We start from the raw sequence: 24,297 nt of genomic DNA on the forward strand, positions 1-24,297 counted from the left end.
CCGCTTGGTGGCTAGCGGAGTATATATGTAGATGTAGATGTAGAAAAATACGTTACTGGATATAGATTGGACAATGATGAAGCTATAAACCCCTTAGTTTCGGACTAACAGTCTTAGACCTGTAAACAATATATTCATGTAAAGTGATTTTATAGTTTGCTATTAATTAAGCATTATTAACAGTCGCATTCATGGAACAGCTGTCTAAACATTCTGCGTGGTGTCTGTCTGTTCTATATCGTGTCTCCCTACCACTTTCGCGCAACGACGCTCTGAGCGTGTTTTTTTAGGGAATTGACTAGTTTGAACCTGGGACCTGTTGCTGGTAAAGAGACGCCAGACCACACATGACATGTAGAATTCAGAAGAGTTCAGTGAGACTAGCGATGATATAACCAAATACTTAATGATTTCAGCGTCAGCTCCACTGCACTCCCTGTAAAAGAATCTTAATACTAACTAAATTTAGTGGAAGGGGTTCAAGGCTTTCCTATTTGTAGTTAGCTGGTAAAATAACGTCGAAAAAGCAGTTAAGTTTACCATTGGAAATTTTATTCTACTTACAAAACATTGTTTATAAATTGCACTATTGATAAAAGGAAATGTTTTAATACAGGATGATAAAAACCAATTGCGTTCAACAAAAATGTGAACGAATATTCCCTGAATGGGTTTTCAAGTTCTACAATGGATCGAAGGATGACCTATGCCATATCACATCTATAATCTAGGTTTAAATTAAGTTTCACAAAAGAGAAAACTATCAAAATGGTCTACAGTGACCCTCAATTATTTTTAATTACTTATCTAACTTGTCGTAAATTACAGTGGCTGATGTGGCTTCTCAATAACTATATAACAGAAAAATCATCGCGTTTCAGATTTTTACTTCAAGTGGCAAATGTGAACACCATGAGCTTTAATTGGCGATCCACACTAGTATTACGCAAAAAAATGGGGTGTAACAGATGAGTCTTCTGCAGTTCTGAGTAAAGCTTTATGCGCTGTTACGCTACATAGCGTGCGTTCATTACCTTGTCGGTGTTCGCCAGGGGAAGGCGGGCAACACAGCTCCGCTCACCTCGCCGTCTCGCAAGCAACTCTATCCTAACTTCTCCTTACTACAATTTACCGAAGTTGGTTTAAAAAAACTATCTGGCTGTGTTTTCATCTGACCAATCAGGGTCTCAATGTTAACCTTAAGCTCCGCCTACAAAAATTCTGTCTATCCAATGAGAAACGTTATACTTTTCGTGGTGGGGCAATGTTTTTAAAGTTTGCAACGTAACAGAGACGCGAAAAAGTCTCACGCTAAAACTTGCGGGTGGTGTGGACCTAGCGGTTAGCTGGCGACGTGGGTGTCCGTCCGTCCCTTATCGTAGGGCCTTCCAGCTTAACACGGTTCTGCTCTCGGCTTCTGTTCTCGTTTCTCCCCTCGGAACTGCGTCTGTCCCACGGTGGGAAGGTATGACATGCATTTAGGCATTCTTGTGTTAGTCTGTGGTATTCCATTTGCTCACTCGTTACTCGTATTACTTTGGTTAATTTAATGTCACGATTTATTTGGAGCTATGTGACATACTACTGGATTTGCTTACCATGTCAGGGTTTTCATGGAACGTGTTGGATTTGCCTGACACCTTACAGCTGTATCGGACAATCAATAAATTGTTGCTGTGTGGTCTGTGGTTTTTATCTTTGCTGTTTAATGTTTATCTTAGCGACAGGTTATAACAATGAAATATCGCTTGAAGAAACATGTGCAGTTGCCAGCCGAAGTGGCCGTGCGGTTAAAGGCGCTGCAGTCTGGAACCGCAAGACCGCTACGGTCGCAGGTTCGAATCCTGCCTCGGGCATGGATGTTTGTGATGTCCTTAGGTTAGTTAGGTTTAACTAGTTCTAAGTTCTAGGGGACTAATGACCTCAGCAGTTGAGTCCATAGTGCTCAGAGCCATTTGAACCATGTGCAGTTGCCTATCATTACTTTGATATATTCTGTCGACGTGTCTTATGTCGATATGAGTAACGTGCTGTGTTTTACCTACACTATGTGATCAAAAGTATACGGACACCTGGCTGAAAATGACTTAAAAGTTATTGGCGCTCTCCTTCAGTAATGCTGGAATTCAGTATGGTGTCGGCCCACCCTTACCCTTGATGACAGCTTCCACTCGCGCAGGCATACGTTCAATCAGGTGCTGGAAGGTTTCTTGGGGAATGGCAGCCCTTTCTTCACGGAGTGCTGCACTGAGGAGAGGTATCGATGTCGGTCGGTGAGGACTGGCACGAAGTCGGCGTTCTAAAACATCATAAAGGTGTTCTGTGGGTTTCAGGTGAGGACTCTGTGCAGGCCAGTCCATTACAGGGATGTTATTGTCGTGTAACCACTACCCCAAATGCCGTGCATTATGAACGGGTGCTCGATAGTGTTGAAAGATGCAATCGCCATCCCCGAATTGCTCTTCAACATTGGGAAGCAAGAAGGTGCTTAAATCATCAGTGTAGGCCTGTGATGTGATAGTGCCACGCAAAACAATAGGGGGTGCAAGCCCCTCCACGAAAATCACTACCACGCCACAACACCACCGCCTCCGAATTTTACTGTTGGTCCTACACACGCTGACAGATGACATTCACCGCACATTAGCCATACCCACTCCCTGCCATCGAATCACCAAGTTGTTTTATAACAAAAGACTTTCGTTACAGCTATGCCGGCAGATGAAGAAGCTTGCACAGGATAGAGTAGCATGGAGAGCTGCATCAAACCAGTCTCAGGATTGAAGACCACAACAACAACTACAGTTCTGTGCAAAGCTGTAAACTCCATCGAAATCGATACAGCAATTCCGAGCTATATGCCAAAAACTTTGAGATTGTATCAGAACTGTTACTTTTCAACAAATTCCGTTTCATGGCTTAGCTAGAGAGTGTTTTTCATTTATTTATAGGAGACAGCTCCAAATTCTTAGGAACAGTTGCACTGATCTTTTTTGAAAATGCTAACGAAACTTAGCATTTCGTTTAGGAAGTGGTAATGGACGTTCATGCATTCTAATGAACTGGGGTTTGCATTGTATACGAGGTGTGGCTGGAAAAAAACCGGACTAGTACTGGTGAAACAATAAAACGAATGCAATAAGGCTGAAAGTCGCGTGGCCTGTCACGTGACTCTCGCTCCGCGTACTGCTCGAGTTTCATCTGCCTCCTGCACTCAGTCTGCCCGTGGCGTCTGTTTTAAGTAGTTGACGTTTTGTCTGTGTGTCGGAAAATGTTGAGTGTACAGAAAGAAAAGCGTGTTAACATCAAATTTTGTTTCAAACTAGGAAAATCTGCAAGTGAAACGTTTGTAATGTTACAACAAGTGTACGGCGATGATTGTTTATCGCGAACACAAGTGTTTGAGTGGTTTAAACGATTTAAAGATGGCCGCGAAGACACCAGTGATGACACTCGCACTGGCAGACCATTGTCAGCAAAAACTGATGCAAACATTGAAAAAATCGGTAAACTTGTTCGACAAGATCGCCGTTTAACAATCAGAGCAGTGTCTGAGTTAACAGGAGTTGACAAGGAAAGTGTCGAACAAGTTTACCGATTTTTTCAATGTTTGCATCAGTTTTTGCTGACAATGGTCTGCCAGTGCGAGTGTCATCACTGGTGTCTTCGCGGCCATCTTTAAATCGTTTAAACCACTCAAACACTTGTGTTCGCGATAAACAATCATCGCCGTACACTTTTTGTAACATTACAAACGTTTCACTTGCAGATTTTCCTAGTTCGAAACAAAATTTGATGTTAACACGCTGTTCTTTCTGTACACTCAACATTTTCCGACGCACAGACAAAACGTCAACTACTTAAAACAGACGCCACGGGCTGACTGAGTGCAGGAGGCAGTTGAAACTCGAGCAGTAGGCGGAGCGAGAGTCACGTGACAGGCCACGCGACTTTCAGCCTTATTGCATTCGTTTTATTGTTTCACCAGCACTAGTCCGGTTTTCTTCTAGGCACACCTCGTATATGTAGTACACACATGTTTTAAATCCTAACAGTCTGTCATGACATCCATTCGTATTCGCTCGTTGCTGTTGGGATCTGAAAAAATGATATGTTATTCGATATTTCATAAAGTTTTACCTCATTTTGTGCAAAAGAAAAACTCCTTGGACCCTGTGCTCACTGCATCGTCGCTGCTGAGAGAGGACCGTAATAACATTGGGAAGTGGCCTATAGCTGTTCCTCGAGGTGTAAATGATTAAACAGAGTGAGCTTTCAAGCACTCCCTTTTGACTGTACAGAGCAGACGTGTAGACATTCTCGGAGCTTCTCTACTACGTTTCTCCACTGCTGTTGTGTTCGCTTCTCAGTGCTTGTATCTGTAATATCTCGAATATCAGTCGCTGTTTGGTGGAATTTTACCAGCCCCTACTTTCGGAACTCGCCACTCCTCCCCACTGTTTGCTGTACAAATGCACCCATCACTATGTGGCTCAGTGGCTGCGTTACATCAACCACTTTTGATGTTGCAGGTTCCGAGCACCGCCCCTGCTTAGTTTGCGCAGCCATTCCGCGAGTCCGACGCACACAAATTCCTGCGCACGAAGGTAAATCCTGCGCGCTTACGTCCGTTTCTAATTCTGTCTGGCTATTTGTGGTTTTAGTTTCCTAGTATCTCGCGCTTATGTCCCAGTGGATACTGCTGATGCCCTTGCGTATTTTCTCAAGTGCTTTTGTGTTCGTGACTTCAGGCACTCTGGTACTGTATAAGATGTTTTTGAAGTTATGCTTGTGAATTGTATTCCCTGTAGGTCATTTCAGGAAACGCAAAGCCAACAATTCTCAACCATTTCTTAAGATAATAATACACCTATATTTCGATGTGGTTCCGACTGATACATCAAATCTGCATCTGTACACCAGAGTCGCGGGATGTTGAAGGCGAGAGAAGAGAAGGGAGGAGGTGGACACACATGCGCAATATGTTTTGAAATATTGTTCGAAAATACCTGCTATTCTACGAGAAAAATAGGAGGTAATATGAGAACGTTATCTTAGCCTCACGCACATATACTTTAACTATTATTTTAATAATATTCTGCAGCTGTATACACCCCTCAGAACCAAAATGAAACAACCGAAATCTTTTATGGCACGAAGATAACAATTTTCGATTCACAATTAAATCCTACCTATCACGTTCAAGAACAGGGCATTTCTTGCAAATGTACTTCACTTTAACAGCGACAGCGTCAAAATACAAGGAGATTAATGCGCAAGCGCGATGTTAACTATTAAATGGCGCTTGCGCTGTGCTACTTCTTTTATGAAACACTTATCCGTTTCGCTCATTTATAATGTATTTGTGACTCGCAACATAAAAATGTTCAAAACAAAGTGATCTCTGACACCAGCTGCAGGTCAGGAACCGTGTACTGGGATACAATGAACAATGCATGTTACCAGTGTCAAAACAGTAGTTCACAAACCACTTACTGTGTAGTTCTTCGCTCTTTAGTACTAGGCGGCTGCAGTGAGGCTGATAACATGAAAGTGTGCTTTATTCTCCTTAAAATATGAGGTCAAGTGGGTGATGTTTCGTTGTGAGCCTAAGTGTACTGTCTCCCCTCCGCTATCAATTACGTCTGCTGGCGCGTTCCTGTGCCAAAGATTTACCGATATATCAGACAATAGTGTCGAATCATCTTTGAGTTTCAAACGACTTACACATGACGCGCGTAAATGATTTGAAAGGTTTTTGAGAGAAATCCGTCTCGTCTGTCTCCCAAATCAGTTTATTGAGGTTCTCAGTACCACAGTCAAACTGATTGAACAAAACCGTGACTAATTGTGCAGCTCTCATTTGAAGCTCCTCTATTCCTTCCGTCAGTCCAGTACACATGAGTTTGACGAACCACCTTTTTATGAGCAACCACTCTCGCACGTGAATTACGTTTCATCAGAATTCTTCCATGTTTTGAGTTTTGGGTCTGCCTAACGCAGGGCTAGATATACAGAGTTATTATAATTAAAGTTACACATTCAAACCGATGTAGAAATAACATCACTGGTCACAATGATGTCAAATTGCAACGGAATATTATCGGAGAAGGGAGAAAACGTATGGCAGAAGCAAAATAAATAGTTACAAAATGTAGCAATAGATGGCACTGTAAGCGTCATAATTTAATAGTGGTCGACTGCAAATGACAAATGAATCATACAACAATGCCTAAGGTGTACGTTTGACGTTAAACAAACTGTACTGCTTAGTGTGCATGGGTGCTCAGGTGTGGTACTGTTAATTACGTAAGCACATCCACCACAGCTAGGTCATATCACATCGGATGGAAAAAATCGGTTTTCAACTGTCCTGAGGTCCAAAACCGCATAAAAAGCAAAACATCTTCAATATGCTATCCACCGTTTTCTTCAACAAGTTGAAATCGAGAAACAGCATGTTCCACAACTGATCGAAGTGTTTCCGGGGTCACGTTCAGAATGTGTTGCGCAATGCGTGCCTTCAGTGCAGCTAAGTTTTCAATCGGAACACTGAACACATCTCTCAGATAGCCCCACAGCCAGAAGTCACAAGGATTAAGGTCAGGTGATCGGGACGGCCAGGTCGTAAGGAAATGGCGGGTGATAATTCTAGCATTTCCGAAACGGCGCATCAGCAGCTGCTTAACTGGATTTGCAATGTGCGGAGATGCGCCATCTTGCATAAAAATGATCCCATCCACACATCCACGTTGTTGGAGAGTGGAATCACGTGGTTTCTCAAATGACACTCGTAGCGCTTACCAGTGGCGGTACAGATAACAGGATTGGAAGCACCTGTCTCTTCGAAAAAATTAGGCCCTATGATAAATGATGCTGTGAACACGCACTACACAGTGACCTTTTTTGGGATGAAGTGGTACTAGTTGAGTTGCGTGTGGATTTTCCGTTGGCCATATTCGATAATTCTGTGTTTTGACAGATGGCAGTGGGCTTCGTCTGTCCGCAAAATCTTCCACGACCAATCATTGTCCACTTCCATGCGAGCAAGAAATTATAAAGCAAAGATCTCGCTTGCTGGCAGGTCAACAGGAAGCAACTCGTGCACATGGGTAATTTCGAATGGATAGCAAAGAAGGCTGTTTCGTAGGATTTTACGCACCGTGCTCACGGGTAGGTCCAATGTTGGGCAATTCTCCGTGCACTACACGTTTGCACACCACCACTCGTCTGCTCCTGCATTGCTGTGGCTACCGCTTCCACTGACGCCGAATCAATTCGTTTCCTTCCTCTACCAGGTTGCACACCAAAAGAAGCCGTCTTTTCTCCAGACCCACGGCAGTCATCGGACCAACGTCTTTTTTTATACCCTGCAGTGTCCAGAACCCCTGCAGAGCAACGTGTACACAGACATCTTTCTTGTGATACAGCTTTACAAGCAGAGCGCGATCCTGCATTGAGACAGTCATGGCGAACGTCGCAGAAGCGAAAGGAGGAAATGCCGCGTATCCGGCGTGTTTGTGCCAACTTCAATGGGTCGTGTGCATGACATGTGTTTTCATGTACGTATTCTGACACTTATAGCGCCGTCTATTGGCCAATTGGCACACAACTTCATTTCTTCTGCCATATGTTTCCCCCTACTCCGATAATATTCTGTTGCAATTTGACATCGTACTGATCAGTGGTGTTATTTCTACAGCGTTTTGAAAGTTTAACCTTAATTATAATTGTGGTATCAACGTTCGATACCACACATGTTAGGGGTTGCAGTTACCGACCGCGGTCCGTATTAGTATCGTTGGACCCGCGAGTCGCGACCAGGGCCGCTAGAGTCGCTTCGTGGCTTGCAACAAGTTTCTAGCGATCTCTCGTCCACTCTTGCTCTGGACGTCAAGTAGTAAACTAGCATAGCCTTCAGCTGACAGGAAGCAACCTCTAACAAGGCGCTCAGTAACGTAGGGCCTAAGTGAGGCCTCTATAGCTATCTATTATAATTATATGTACGCAGCCAAGAAAAATCCTGTACAATCAGTTAAGTACAATATATATTATTTTTTAACAACGACTTCTAATTATTTCAGTCGTTGCAGATCCAGACCATGCAGCCAGCATCTTATCGACGTTACCGACAAACCTGCTGTGATTTACATGTTCCTATTTAGCATTGGCCAACAGTCAACATTGGCGACGACTCGTTCGTCGCCATCATGACAATAATCACCCTGTATATAGTCTTCCCAACGTAAACTGCTCCAGACAGAAGCTCCTAAATACTTGATTATAGCTGTTTCGCCACTGATCGCTGGTGGCATAGTCAAACGATGTCATATCTACTTACGCACTTTTCCTTACATTACAGTACCTTCTGGTTAGTCAGTCGCCAGTCCTTACATCTGTCACTGTTTTTCTAGAAAACTGGATTTAGTAACACGTTTTTAGTAACGTCATCTCCGTCTACGAATGTAAAATTAGAGAGATTAGAGCACGCACGGAGGCTTTCAGACAGTCGTTCTTCCCGCGAACCATACGCGACTGGAACAGGAAAGGGAGGTAATGACAGTGGCACGTAAAGTGCCCTCCGCCACACACCGTTGGGTGGCTTGCGGAGTATAAATGTAGAAATGTAGAAATGTGTACACGACGTCAAGTAGCCTCATAGGGCTACAGATATTGTAGGCTGGACTTTTATCTATATTGTGAACTACGGCTGAACTATCGCACTGTCTTGAGTTCCGACGGTTGCTCCCTTCGTTTCTGATAACTCTTCCCCATTAAGATAGACGTATGTTTGTTAAAATCATGAAATCGAACAGCATATCTGTTCAAGTCAACCACCAGTTCAAAAGTATGCAGACACCAATTATTGGACATTAATATTGGTTGTGTCCGCAGTTCGCTTTTAAGACTGCTTCAGCTCTGTTGGGATCACTCTCTATGACGTGCCTGGATGCATGCGGTGGACCGACAGCCCATTCTCTCTCAACACCGATACCTGAGAAGGTGGTGATGTTGGACGCTGGAGTTCAAATGGAGCGTAGTCGGCGATCTAACTCACCCCATAGATATTCCCGTGGGTTCATGACAGTCAATTTTCAGGAATGTTACTGTTTACAAACCACTGCGTTTGACTCCATGGTAATTTAAGCAAGGTGCATTATCAGGCTGATCCAACCAATAATCGTCTCCAAAATGTTCCTCCGTTGTATGCAGTGCACAATGCCGTGCACTGTGTTCATAACGTTTTGCATTTAGCGTGTTCTTCAGAGCAATGACGGGCAACTCCCTAACCACATAAAACACCTCCATACTAACATAATCTCCTCCTTACTACATTGCTGGCACTACGCTTGACAGCAGGTAACGTTCTTCACCCACATCTACGTGATTACTCTGCTATTCACAATGAATTGCCTTGCAGAGTTTTCAATAAACCACCTTCAAGCTGTTCCTCTACCGTTCCACTCTCGAACGGCGCGCGGGAAAAACGAGCACTTAAATTCTTCTGTGCGAGCCCTGATTTCTCTTATTTTGTCGTGGTGATCATTTCTCCCTATGTAGGTGGGTGCCAACAGAATGTTTTCGCAATCGCAGGAGAAAACTAATGATTGAAATTTCATGAGAAGATCTCGTCGCAACGAAAAACGCCTTTGTTTTAATGATTGCCACTCCAATTCACGTATCGTGTCTGTGGCACTATCTTCCCTATTTCTTGATAGTACAAAACGAGCTGCCCTTCTTTGTACTTTTTCGATGTCATCCATCAGTCCCACCTGATGCGGATCCCACACCGCACAATAATACTCCAGAATTGGGCATACAAGTGTGGTGCAAGCAGTCTCTTTAGTAGACCTCTTGCAGTTTCTAAGTGTTCTGCCAATGAATCGCAGTCTTTGGTTTGCTCTACCCACAATATTATCTATGTGATCGTTCCAATTTAGGTTGTTTGTAATTGTGATCTCTAAGTATTTAGTTGAATTTACAGCCCTTAGATTTGTGTGACTTATCGCCGTAATCGAAATTAAGCGGATTTCTTTTAGTAACCATGTGAATAACTTCACAGTGTTCTTTATTCAGGGTCAATTGCCACTTTTCGCACAATACAGATATCTTATCTAAATCATTTTGCAATTCATTTTGGTAATCTGATGACTTTACAAGACGGTAAATGACAGCATCATCTGCAAACAATCTAATAGGGCTACTCAGATTGTCTCCTTTGTCGTTAATATAGGTCAGGAACAATAGAGGGCCTATAACAGTTTCTTGGGGAACGCCGGGTATTACTTCTGTTTTACTCAATGACTTTCCATCTATTACTACGAACTGTGACCTTTCTGACAGGAAATCACGAATCCAGTCGCACAACTGAGGTGATATTCCATAGGCACGCAGTTTGGTTAGAAGACGCTTGTGAGGAAAGGTGTCGAAAGCCTTCTGGAAATCTAGAAACAAGGAATCAATTTGACATCCCTAATCGGTAGCGCTCATTGCTAGGTATAAAGGGCTAGTAGTGTTTCGCAAGAACGATATTTTTTGAATCCTTGATGACTATGTGTCAATAAATAATTTTTTTCGACGTACTTCATAATTTTCGAACAGAGTGCATGTTCCAAAACCCTACTGCAAATCGACGTTAGTGATATGGGCCTGTAATTCAACGGATTACTCCTACTTCACTTTATGGGTATTGCTGTGACTTGAGCAATTTTCCAGTCTTTAGGTTTGGAACTTTCTGTGAGCGAGCAGTTGTATATAATTGATAAATTTGGAGCTACTGCATCTGCATACTCTGAAAGGAAACTGACTGGTATACCATCTGGACCGGAGGCCTTGCCTTTATTAAGTGATTTAAGCTGTTTTGCTACACCAAGGATATCTACTTCTATGTTTCTCATCTTGCAATTGTTCTTGATCTGAATTCACGAATATTTATATTGTCTTCTTTGGTGAAGAAGTTTCGTTTTTAATAACTCTGCTTTAGTGGCACTGTCATCAGTGACTTCACCGTTGTTATCGCGAAGTGAAGGTATAATTGCGTCTTGCCACTGGCGTGCTTCACGTATGACCAGAATCTCCTTGGGTTTTCTGACAGATTCCGAGACAGAGCTTCGTTGTGGAAATTATTAAAAGCATCTCACACTGAAGTAATCGCAGTATTTCGAACTTCTGCAAAACTTCGCCAATCTTCGAGATTTTGCGTTCTTCTAAATTTGGCATGCTTTTTCCTTGCTTCTTCGACAGAGATCTGACCCGTTGTCTGTACCACTGGGGATCTGTACCATCACTTATTGATTTCTGTGATATATATCTCTCAATTGGCCTAGATACTATCTCTTTGAAATCATTCCACATCTTTTCTCCGCTTATTTGATCAGAACGAAAGGAGTGAAGACTTTCCCTTAAACTGGCGTTAAGATCATTTTTATCAGCTCTTTTAAGTAGATGTACGTTTCTTTTTGATGGTTGTAGGTGTTACAGTATTCAGCCTAGCAGCAACTGCCTTACGGTCTCTTGTCCCTGTATTCGTCATGATACTCGCTGTTTGTGCAGGATTATTTGTTCTTCACGCATTCGCCAATCCCAAACCCTTCCACTGGATTGCTGCAGGGTACAGCGTGATTCGTCACTCCAGATCACTCGTCTCCAGTCATCCACCGTCCAGTGGCGTAGCACTTTACACCACCTGAAGCGTCGCTTAGCACCGAGTACAGAAAAGTATAGCTTCAGGAGAGAAAACCGACTGCTGCGTGCCATTATTTTTAGATTCCTTCTGGCACTCATTGTGCTGACTGAACTGCTGGTAGCAGTTGGGAACTCACGAGTGACTCCTTTCGATGATTTCTTGCGAAATTTTACAACAACCATCCGCTATGATCGACGTTCCCTATCCGTCAGTATAAGAGGTCTGCCAGGTCTTGGTTCAAATGGTTCAAATGGCTCTAAGCAGTATGGGACTTAACATCTGAGGTCATCAATATCCTAGACTGAGAACTACTTAAACCTAACTAACCTAAGGACATCACACACATCCATGCCCGAGGCAAGATTCGAACCTGCGATCGTAGCAGCCGCGCGGTGCCGGACTGAAGCGCCTAGAACCGCTCGACCATGGTGGCCGGCCCAGGTATTGGTTTACCACGGTTGATCTTTCTCGTTTCCACTTCACAACCACATTGACAAAGCTGACATGCACAGCTTTAGAAGGTGTGAAACGCACCTGATGGATTTGTTACTCACGTGACATCCCGTCACTGGGACACATTCTATGTCACTGAATTCCCTTTACCGACCCATTCTGTAGTTGCTGCTTCTCTGCTGACAACACGGAACTCCCAGCCCCCTTTCGTACTGACTATTCCGCATCCTGTGACATCTAGTGTCTAATTCCACATTATATACGAGTGTCCTGAATTTTCTGATGAGGTAGTTTATTCCGTTGGTACGTTTTTTGTCTAGCTGAGAACACACGGAACTGATTCGAGGTTTTCTAGAAGTTAATATACCCGACATTAACCATTCGTGGCTCCCATAATCAGGCTCTGAATTTAATTAAAATTTAATAGATGTCCTCAGAACCCGACCGCTAAAGTTCATGTAATTTTCCTCGGCTGAACTACCTTAATGTGGGGCCTAAATAAAACATCCCTAGGGGATTAATTTGCCAGTATGCAAGTAATAACTAGGGCTCTAGAATTTACATCTGACTGCATTAAAATGTTCCACTACTATGGCTGTCGTTAACAAAACCAAATAACACAAAAAGAAATCAAAGAGTAAATAAGTGTCTCATAACCACGAAATGATATTAAAAGATATGAAATTACTGATAATAAAATAATACTTTCATATCAGTTCAGTATGTCAAATAAACCATTGATCACTAAACTAAAATCACATTGTATTCATTAAACAAAGTTACAGGCACTGTGCCTTATATACATTGAAAGGTTCCAATTATTTGCATGTTGACTTGCGAAACGCATTCTTGCTTTTCTATCGGTAATATATTGATTTCGAATTTTCTCAGCTTGTGATCTTTCAATAGAGTTTGGCTCAGCCATGAATAGCTGTGGCATGGTCACCTTACTAGGTCATAAAACACACATTAAGAAAAGTTTTGCATCACCCCGATTCCCAGAACTCCTGAAGATAAACGTTGACTGTGGATATTGTATCACAGACACAGTCCCTTTGACTGTTCAGAGATCTCACTAAACCCGCCCGAAGATGTAAACAACCATGCATGAGCAGCGCCTATTAGACGGAGGCGATCCTACAGCCGATTAGTTCCAGTCAATCCACCAGGAAGGAGGTACACGGCTCATGTTGTCTGTAGTTCAATCACGCCTAGACGGTCTTTACTGCGGTTCGATAGCGTCCGCTTTGCTGTTATCCGCTAGGAAGAGCTCTCGTCAACGGAAGTTTCCAGGTGTTTACGAGTGAACCAAAGCGATGTTGTACGGACATGCAAGAGATACAGGGAGACAGGAACTGTCGATGACATGCCTCACTCAGGCCGCCCAAGGACTACTACTGTAGTGGATGACCGCTACCTACGGGTAAAGGCACGGCACAGCAACGCCACCATGTTGAATAATGCTTTCCGTGCAGCTACAGGACGTCGTGTTACGACTCAAACTGTGTGCAGTAGGCTGCATGATGCGCAACTTTACTCCCGACGTCCATGGCGAGGTCCATCTTTGCAACCGCGACACTATGCAGCACGGTACAGATGGGCCCAGCAACAGGCCGAATGGACCGCTCAGGATTGGCATCACGTTCTCTTCACCGATTAATGTCGCATATGCTTTCAATCAGAAAATCGTCGGAGACGTGTTTGGAGGCAACCCACTCAGGCTGAACGCCTTAGACACACTGTCCGGCGAGTGCAGCAAGGTGGAGGTTCCCTGCTGTTTTGAGGCAGCATTGTGTGGGGCTGACGTACGCCGCTGGTGGTCATGGAAGGCGCCCTAAAGGATGTACGATACGTGAACACCATGCTCCGACCGGTAGTGAAACTATATCGGCAATATATTGACGAGGCATTCGTCTTCATGCACGACAATTCTCGCCTACATCGTGCACATCTTGTGAATGGCTTCCTTCAGGATAACGCCGTCGCTCGACTGGAGTGGCCAGCATGTTCTCTAGACATGAATCCTATCGAACATACTTGGGATAGACTGAAAAGGGCTGTTTATGGAAGACGTGACCCACCAACCACTCTGGGGGATCTATATTGAGTCACCGTTCAGAAGTGGGAAAATGTGGACCAACAGTGCCTTCATGAACTTGTGGATAGTATGCCATGACGAATGTAGCCATACATCAGTACAAGAGGAAGAGGACGTGCTACTTGGTATTAGAGGTATCGGTGTGTACAGTAGTCTGGAAGGTCTCGATGTATGGTGGTACAACATGCAACGTGTGGTTTTCGTGAGCAATAAAAAGGGTGGAAATGATGTTTATGTTGATCTCTATTTCAGTTTTCTGTACAGGTTCCGGAACTCTCGGAACCGAGATTATGCAAGACTTTTTTTGATGTGTGTATGTAAATTGAAAGTGGAGAAGGGAAGAAATGAAAAGAAAGGAAAGGAAAATGACGACTGCTGTTAGCTGCAGCGGGACATTAGGTTGAATCAGCGACGACGAGTGAAAATGTGTGCCAGAGTGGGATTCGAACCAGGTATCTCCTGCTTACTAGGCAGGTGCGTTAAGCACTGCACCATCCGGGATACAGTGTTATTGTAACTACGTGGACTATCTCGGTACGCCTCACGGCCGATCTACATTCCCCCATCGAGGGGCCGGCCGGGGTGGACGAGCGGTTCTAGGCGCTACACCCCGGAACCACGCGGCTGCTACGGTCGCGGGTTCGAATCCTGCCTCGGGCATGGATGTGTGTGATGTCCTTAGGTTAGTTAGGTTTAAGTAGTTCTAAGTTCTAGGGTACTGATGACCTCAGATGTTAAGTCCCATAGTGCTCAGAGCCATTTGAACCAACCCATCGAGGGCCACCTACCCGCAGTCCATCTCCATTTCCTCCATATTAACTCTCTGAGATTCCCACAGGGGTCGGACTTACTTGTGCATCTGCACTGAGTAAAGTAGACCCATTGCCCGAAAGCACAGACGCCGTGCATTCGTATAAATTGGGCATTGCACTTTTCGAAAAGAGGAAGCGGCTGTAGGTGTGTAGCATTCATCTGGAGCGTGGTTGCTAGCAGACAGACAGTGCTGACCAGGAAGAGGTCTGCTTTGGTTCTTCTTCCCAGGAATATGCAGTATGGCCACCATAGCGTCGCTAAATACGCCCGCAAAGATACAACCGACGCGAAATACTAAACTCCAGCTATAAAATGAAACTAACGGGACAGCCACGGGAAGCAGGAGGTTTAGGGCGTTTACAGGCTAAATAGACCCAATAAGAATAACATCGCCATTCCAAAACAAACAAAACCGAATGTTAACACACACGAAAAAACGGAAATCAAATATTTCGTTTGACTTATATAGCTGAAATGAAAACAACGATACAAGACCCCCGCCTTTTCCCCACCTCCCAAACACATTCAATACCATAAAAAGCAGTACCGCAAATTCCAGTTAACCTACGTAACTCAAACAAAGACAGCGATATCAAGAACACACAACTAGTCGAACTATTATCGAAACCTAACGTGAACAAAACAACAAAAACACACTCCACGACACCTACCATTTAAACTACTAAATATGAACTTAGAAAGTACTGCAAGATGCCCACATCTAGAAAAAAAAAGAAAAAAAAAGAAACTACGAACACATAAAGAAACACACTACACTTCTTACAATAAAGACCAAAAATACATTAAAACGTACTTGTTACCCAAAGACAGCTGACAAATTTTGGCTGCCACATCGCGCGCGCGCGTACACACACACACACACACACACACACACACACACACAAAAACCCAAAATAACCATTACTGAAAACTACTGAAATCATTGGGACATACACTCGTCCCTGGTTTGAGAAGCAGAAAAAAAAATGGCTCTGAGCGCTATGGGACTTAACTTCTGAGGTCATCAGTCCCCTAGAAGTTAGAACCTAGCTTCCCTAATTACATCACACACATCCATGCCCGCAGGTTTCGAACCTGTGACCGTAGCGGTCGCGCGGTTCCAGACTGAAGCGCCTAGAACCGTTCGGCCACAACGGCCGGCGAGAAGAAGAGCCATTCTGAATTTCGTAAATTGCGTTCACTGCTAACTATTCACGCATTCAACCAAGAGGCCATACAACTGGAGAAATGTAATTGTAGACGACATATTGTCGTTCATAGCAGCAAGCAACGAACGACAAGAAAATATATTTGTAAGATACGTACATAATGCATTATTATTTCTTTTTTGCCCTAATTTTACTGTCTTAATTCATAAGATAATGATGTGTAATAAGAAAATTATTTCTTATTTGTAAAAAATATGAACGTGCTTGCTAAATCTTTAAAGATTTCCTTTACCTTAGGAAAATTTCCAGAACTTGTTGAAGTGGAGAATGCAAAGTCACTGAGAATAAATGAATAAGCGCTGCTCCTTTATTTTCTTCATATATTATCGCCTTTTGTCGTTAGAAGCTGAAGCTGAGCAGATGCAAGTTTAGTAGCTGTAAATATATTTCATTGATAAAGCTCATTTCCTCTATCCATTGTGTCGGCTGCGTTATTTACTCAAGCCATTATCTTGTCTCTTAATCATTTATGTTCTGATTTGTACATGTTACAGGAAAACATAGACAAGGTGGGCGGCAGACTTTTCGGACACGGACGTTCGGGCATAATTAGTGTCCTTTCGTTACTTACTTTTCAATTAGTGTCATAAACCACCGATATATTTATTCCGATCATTTCGCAATTGAAACTGCACTGGTCTGATCGGTTTTCGTTTGTGAACAATGACGTCTGCCAGTGTACTAAATGGCCTAATACACTACTGGCCATTAAAATTGCTACACCACGAAGATCACGTGCTACAGACGCGAAATTTAACCGACAGGAAGAAGACGCTGTGATATGTAAATTATTAGCTTTTCAGAGCACACGCCGGCCGCGGTGGTCTAGCGGTTCTGGCGCTGCAGTCCGGAACCGCGGGACTGCTACGGTCGCAGGTTCGAATCCTGCCTCGGGCATGGGTGTGTGTGATGTCCTTAGGTTAGTTAGGTTTAAGTAGTTCTAAGTTCTAGGGGACTTATGACCTAAGATGTTGAGTCCCATAGTGCTCAGAGCCATCAGAGCACACGATGTTGGCGCCGGTGACGGCACCTACAACGTGCTGACATGAGGAAAGTTTCCAACCGATTTCTCATACACAAACAGCAGTTGAGCGGTGTTGCTGGTGAAACGTTGTTGTGATGCCTCGTGTAAGGAGGAGAAATGCGTACCATCACGTTTCCGACTTTGATAAAGGTCGGATTGTAGCCTATCGCGATTGCGCTTTATCGTATCACGACATTGCTGCTCGGTTGGTTGAGATTCAATGACTGTTAGCAGAATGTGGAATCAGTGGGTTCAGGAGGGTAATACGAAACGCCGTGCTGGATCCCAACGGCCTCGTATCACTAGCAGTCGAGATGACAGGCATCTTATCCGCATGGCTGTATCGGATCGTGCAGCCACGTCTCGATCCCTGTGTCAACAGATGGGGACTTTTGAAAGAAAACAACCGTCTGCACGAACAGTTCGACGACGTTTGCAGCAGCTTGGACTATCAGCTCGGAGACCATGGCTGCGGTTACACTTGACGCTGTATCACAGACAGGAGCGCTTGCGATGGTGTACTCAACGACGAACCTGGGTGCACGAATGGCAAAACGTCATTTTTTTTCGGATGAATCGAGGTTCTGTTTACAGCATCGTGATGGTCGCATCCGTGTTTGGCGACATCGCGGTGAACGCACATTGGAAGCGTGTATTCCTCATCGCCATACTGGCGTATCATCCGGCGTGATGGTATGGGGTGCCATTGCTTACACGTCTCGGTCACCTCTTGTTCGCATTAACGGCACTTTGAACAGTGGACGCTATATTTCAGATGTGTTACGACCCGTGTCTCTTCCCTTCATTCGATTCCTGCGAAACCCTACATTTCAGCAGGATAATGCACGACCGCATGCTGCAGGTCCTGTACGGGCCTTTCTGGATACAGAAAATGTTCGACTGCTGCCCTGGCCAGCACATTCTCCAGATCTCTCCCCAACTGAAAACGTCTGATCAATGGTGGCCGAGCAACTGGCTCGTCACAATACGCCAGTCACTACTCTTGATGAACTGTGGTATCCTGTTGAAGCTGCATGGGCAGGTGTACCTGTACACGCCATCCAAGCTCTGACTCAATGCCCAGGCGTATCAAGGCCGTTATTACGGCCAGACGTGGTTGTTCTGGGTACTCATTTCTCAGGATCCATGCACCCAAATTGCGTGAAAATGTAATCACATGTCAGCTATAGTATAATATATTTGTCCAACGAAAACCCATTTATCATCTGCATTTCTTCTTGGTGTAGCAATTTTAATGGCCAGCAGTGTACGATACAGATGTGAAAATAAACTTCACGAGTATTGATTTATATAAGATAAATTGTTGTATAAAAAGAGGGAATTTTCCTGTGACGCACCATATTGTGCGTATCTTAGTAAAACTATCCACCGTCAGTGTGGGTTACCTCCATGTCGCGGCTGTTGTATTGTACTAAGTTGCACCATTTGCAAACTGGTAAAGTCTCGCCGCATCTTTGAGAAACCTTTAGACTTTTTATCTCTCATCACGAGACAGGAGTGTAATGACTCAGTACCATACGAAACACCAAAATAAACTTTCCCAACCTTTAACAACACGATGAACAAACAGTTTCAAAACAGAAAATAAGTCTGTAGCCTATGAGTAACTGACTGCCAAGGCAACAAAAAATGAACTCCGAAATCGTGGAGTAAAACAAAGTACCAAGTCCAGTGCCACACTAACATCTCTCACAAACAATTTAGAAACAAAAGCTAGAGTTCGCCACGCTTACTGCAACACGCCGCCTGCAAACGCAATCCATTTCAAACACGCCGCGCCTCCAAGGCGTCACACAACGCAACACAGTTATGTCATGGGTCAAACCAGACAGGTTGAATGGGACTCTTCTGTCGACCCGATGTGATGGCCAGACAGTTACCTGATGCACAGAGAGAGATGAGAGAAAGAGAGCTAGACATGAGTGCAGTAATGAGTTCACATCGAGGACGTGAGCACAGCAAGCGTATCCGCTCATTATTTGTCTGCTCAGCAACACGTAGTAATGTATACTTTTTCTTCCTGGCTTTAAGCGTTACACTGGAGCATTGCGGTTGCTTAGGTCTCCTTGTCGAGTGGGTAGCAGACTGGCACTAGTGGCTCCAATCAGTGTGTGGCGGATCTTGCTCTGATTGTTGTTGTTGTGATCTTCACTCCTGAGACTGGTTTGATGCAGCTCTCCATGCTACTCTATCCTGTGCAAGCTTCTTCATCTCCCAGTACCTACTGCAACCTTCATCCTTCTGAATCTGCTTAGTGTATTCGTCTCTTGGTCTCCCTCTACGCCGGCCGCGTTGGTCTAGCGGTTCTAGGCGCTCAGTCCGGAACCGCGCGACCGCTACGGTCGCAGGTTCGAATCCTGCCTCGGGCATGGATGTGTGTGGTGTCCTTAGGTTAGTTAGGTTTAAGTAGTTCTAAGTTCTAGGGGACTAATGACCACAGATGTTAAGTCCAATAGTGCTCAGAGCCATTTGAACCATTTTTTTTCTCCCTCTACGATTTTTACCCTCCACACTGCCCTCCAATACTAAACTGGTGATCCCTTGATGCCTCAGAACATGTCCTACCAACCGATCCCGCCTTCTAGTCAAGTCGTGCCACAAACGTCTCTTCTCCCCAATCCTATTCAACATTTCCTCATTAGTTATGTGATCTACCCATCTAATCTTTAGCATTCTTCTGTAGCACCACATTTCGAAAACTTCTATTCTCTTCTTGTCCAAAATACAGGGCGTTTCAAAAAGAAAGAGCAGATTTCAAACATTTATTTCTCAAAAACTACAAATGATAGAAACACAATTCAAACGTTTCTTGTCAGAGAAAGGTTCAAAGTTTTTCAATGGTCCGCGCAGAAGTTCCATGCAAATCCGCAGTGGCGCTGGCGTTTGTTTGTAGGAAAATGGCGACGACACCACAGGAACGATCATTTTGTGTGCTGCAATTTGCAAAGTTAGAGTCCATTGTTGGTGTGCAACGTGCATTCCGCCGTCAATTCAACAAACAGCCGCCTCGTCATAAGCAAATTTATGAGTGGCATCACAGATTCGTAGAAGATGGTTGCATCTGCAAGCGAAAAAGCACGGGTCGTCCACGCACATCGGATGAAAATGTCGAGCGTGTCCGTGCAGCTTACGAAAGGAGCCCTAGAAAATCCACGGCACGGGCAAGTCACGAACTAAACATGTCTAAAACAACGGTATGGCGCGTTCTGAGTAACCGTCTGCACATGAAGCCGTACAAACTGCAGTTATTGCAAGCATTGCGTCCTGACGACCACAACAAAAGGTTCGAATTTTCAACTGCAATTCTACAGGACATGGAAGAGGACAATTTTGCCGAACGATTAATTTTTTCAGATGAATCAACGTTTCACATTTCTGGTAAAGTTAATCGGCATAACGTACGAATTTGGGCGAGTGAAACTCCGAGGGACGTTATTCAACATGAAAGAGACTCACCAAAGGTTAACGTCTTTTGTGCAATTTCGGTAAACAAAGTTTATGGACCTTTCTTTTTCATGGAGAAAACTATCACAGGAACCATTTACCTGGACATGTTACAAAACTGGCTATTTCCTCAACTTCAGGAAGATTCAAATCACTTCATCTTCATGCAAGATGGCGCCCCACCACACTTCTCTGAACCTGTACGACGGTACCTAAATAACACCATTCCAGGACGGTGGATTGGAAGAGCAGGAGCACAAGATCAATGTCATCGTCTGTGGCCTCCCAGGTCACCAGACCTTACTCCCTGCGATTTTTATTTGTGGGGGTACATAAAGGACTGTGTTTATGTCCCACCTATGCCCGCTACTCTTCAAGAGGTACGACATCGAATTGTTGCGGCCGTGAATTCGGTAACTAAAGACCAGTTGCGTCGTGTGTGGCAAGAAATGAGATACCGGTTTGATATTTGTCGTGTAACAAATGGTGCTCATATTGAGGTACAGTTTTGATATTTGTTGTGTAACATTTGGTACTCATATTGAGTGAAGGACCGTTGGAATTGTGTTTCTATCATTTGTAGTTTTTGAGAAATAAATGTTTGAAATCTGCTCTTTCTTTTTGAAACGCCCTGTATTTATCGTCCATGTTTCACTTCCATACATGGCTACAATCCATACAAATACTTTCAGAAACGACTTCCTGACTATACTCGATATTAATAAATTTCTCTTCTTCAGAAATGCTTTTCTTGCCATTGCCAGTCCACATTTTATATCCTTTCTACTTCGACCATCATCAGTTATTTTGCTCCCCAAATAGCAAAACTCCTTTACTACTTTAAGTGTCTCATTTCCTAATCTAATTCCCTCTGCATCACCTGACTTAATTCGACTACATTTCATTATCCTCGTTTTGCTTTTGTTGATGTTCATCTTACATCCTCCTTTCAAGACACTATCCATTCTGTTCAACTGCTCTTCCAAGTCCTTTGCTGTCTCTGACAGAATTACAATGTCATCGGCTAACCTCAAAGTTTTTATTTCTTCTCCATGGATTTTAATACCTACTCCGAATTTTTCTTTTGTTTCCCTCACTGCTTGCTCAATATACAGATTGAATAACATCGGGGAGAGGCTACAACCCTGTCTCACTCCCTTCCCAACCACTGCTTCCCTTTGATGACCCTCGACTCTTATAACTGCCATTTGGTTTCTGTACAAATTGTAAATAGCTTTTCACTCCCTGTATTTTACCTCTGCTACCTTCAGAATTTGAAAGAGAGTATTCCAGTCAACATTGTCAAAAGCTTTATCTAACTCTACAAACGCTAGAAATTTAGGTTTGCCTTTCTTTAATCTATTTTTTATGATAAGTCGTAGGGTCAGTATTGCCTCACGTGTTCCAATATTTCTGCGGAATCCAAACTGATCTTCGCCGAGGTCGGCTTCTACCAGTTTTTCCATTCGGGTGTAAAGAATTCGCGTTAATATTTTGCAGCCGTGACTTATTAAACTGATAGTTCGGTAATTTTCACATCTGTCAACACCTGCTTTCTTTGGGATTGGAATTATTATATTCTTCTTAAAGTCTTGAAGTATTTCGCCTGTCTCATACATCACCAGATGGTAGATTATGAACTGAATTTAACAGATGATCGGGTGCTGTATTCAACAAATAGATCTTGCGCTTTCACACCATTTTCAAAACTGTATTAAGGAATCGGACTTGCGTGATTATGTTGAGAACTGCAGGTGCTTGTAAGTTGAACTCGCTTAAAGCTTCTGTAAATTTTTAACAATAATAATTATAAAGTTAGTGCAAATCTCATAGCTCTATTTCAAATTCGTACGCATCGTAAATTTAATTAACTGAAACACCCGCCTTTGTAGTCGATATCGCTTCCGCAAGTCTGTGCGGGGCCTTCGACTCCAGGTAAGCCGTTCGGAATCCTGGTGGTGTGTGATATTTTCGCTGATATTATTTGGTCAGCAAGGGAGGAGATGGTGGCGTAAAGTACTGCTCTAGCATTTGGGATCCCTATCAGGTCGGATTGAGGGAGGACATAGAAGAAATTCAGAGGCGGGCTGCTAGATTTGCTACTGGTAGGTTTGATCATCACGCGAGCGTTACGGAAATGCTTCAGGAACTCGAGTGGGAGTCTCTAGAGGAAAGGAGGCGTTCTTTTCGTGAATCGCTACTGAGGAAATTTAGAGAACCAGCATTTGAGGCTGACTGCAGTACAATTTTACTGCCGCCAACTTACATTTCGCGGAAAGACCACAAAGATAAGATAAGAGAGATTAGGGCTCGTACAGAGGCATACAGGCAGTCATTTTTCCCTCGTTCTGTTTGGGAGTGGAACAGGGAGAGAAGATGCTAGTTGGGTACGAGGTACCCTCCGCCACGCACCGTATGGTGGATTGCGGAGTATGTATGTAGATGTAGATGTAGATCACCAGTCTGTGCGCCATTGTCCGGGGTTAAATTCTACTACTCTCCTAAGTAACTCATGAAGCGAGGGCATGTGATACTGTTGATGGGGCCATTAAGCTATGCGGCCCTTTTGGTACTTTTTGACGGGACCGCGTTACGTGATGCACCGAGTTTCACCTAATCCCATCATCTCCAGAGCGAAAACGACACGACACTCCCAACAGACGCATTGCTGTCATACGCTGTAGCATCACGTCGAGCGAATTTGATATTTCATTGTATTTTCTGTCTTACGACGCGTGTGCAAAAGTATTGAAAGTGTCAACGCAGTGGAATTGTTATTTTTATTTTATTAAAGGCTGGTAGTGGCCAAATGTTTACTTCGCGTATGTTTTGAAATTTAATGCATAATTGTTTTTATTTTACGTCCGATATGGACAGACTGAAAAAACTGTACATTGATTTACATTTTAAAAACTCGAAGATACAGTTGCTGAGAGTGGCAGCAGCGTTGCCGAAAAGAGTTGCTGCGGTCGCAGGTTCGAATCCTGCCTCGGGCATGGATGTGTGTGATGTCCTTAGGTTCAAAAATGGCTCTGAGCACTATGGGACTTAACATCCGTGGTCATCAGTCCCCTAGAACTTAGAACTACTTAAACCTAACTAATCTAAGGACATCACACACATCCATGTCCGAGGCATGATTCGAACATGCGACCGTAGCAGTCGGGCGGTTCCGGACTGAGCGCCTAGAACCATGTCCTTAGGTTAGTTAGGTTTAAGTAGTTCTAAGTCTAGGGGACTGATGACCTCAGATGTTATGTCCCATAGTGCTCAGAGCCGTTTGAACCTTTTAAAACCTGTCCGATCTCCAGCGTGCCAGCCGGCCGTACACAAGTGTGACTCCTGCAATGCTGGAACCTGCGGATACTCTCATTCTAGGTGATCGACAGAACACAAACACCTCTCTGCTCAACTGGGCGAATCTCTTGGTAGTGCTGACACTCTCGTCCAACAGTTCGGTGCTCAAATATGGGTTTCTCGTCACCTTCGACCATAAAGAGCAACGAAATGTCATCTGTGCGGAATTTAT

General features: G+C 43.8%; 1 protein-coding gene across 1 annotated transcript in view; it reads left to right on the top strand.

Moving 5' to 3' along the window:
• Nucleotides 1-4,534: 4,534 nt before the first annotated feature.
• Nucleotides 4,535-24,297, top strand: part of LOC126259187 (uncharacterized) — a 1,151,483-nt gene continuing 1,131,720 nt past the window's right edge. The window contains exon 1 of the mRNA XM_049955770.1: nucleotides 4,535-4,607. The gene's annotated coding sequence lies outside the window, so the exon portion shown is untranslated. The remainder of the gene's footprint in view (nucleotides 4,608-24,297) is intronic.

The sequence above is a fragment of the Schistocerca nitens genome, chromosome 5 (assembly GCF_023898315.1).
Source record: "Schistocerca nitens isolate TAMUIC-IGC-003100 chromosome 5, iqSchNite1.1, whole genome shotgun sequence".
Lineage (NCBI taxonomy): Eukaryota > Metazoa > Arthropoda > Insecta > Orthoptera > Acrididae > Schistocerca > Schistocerca nitens.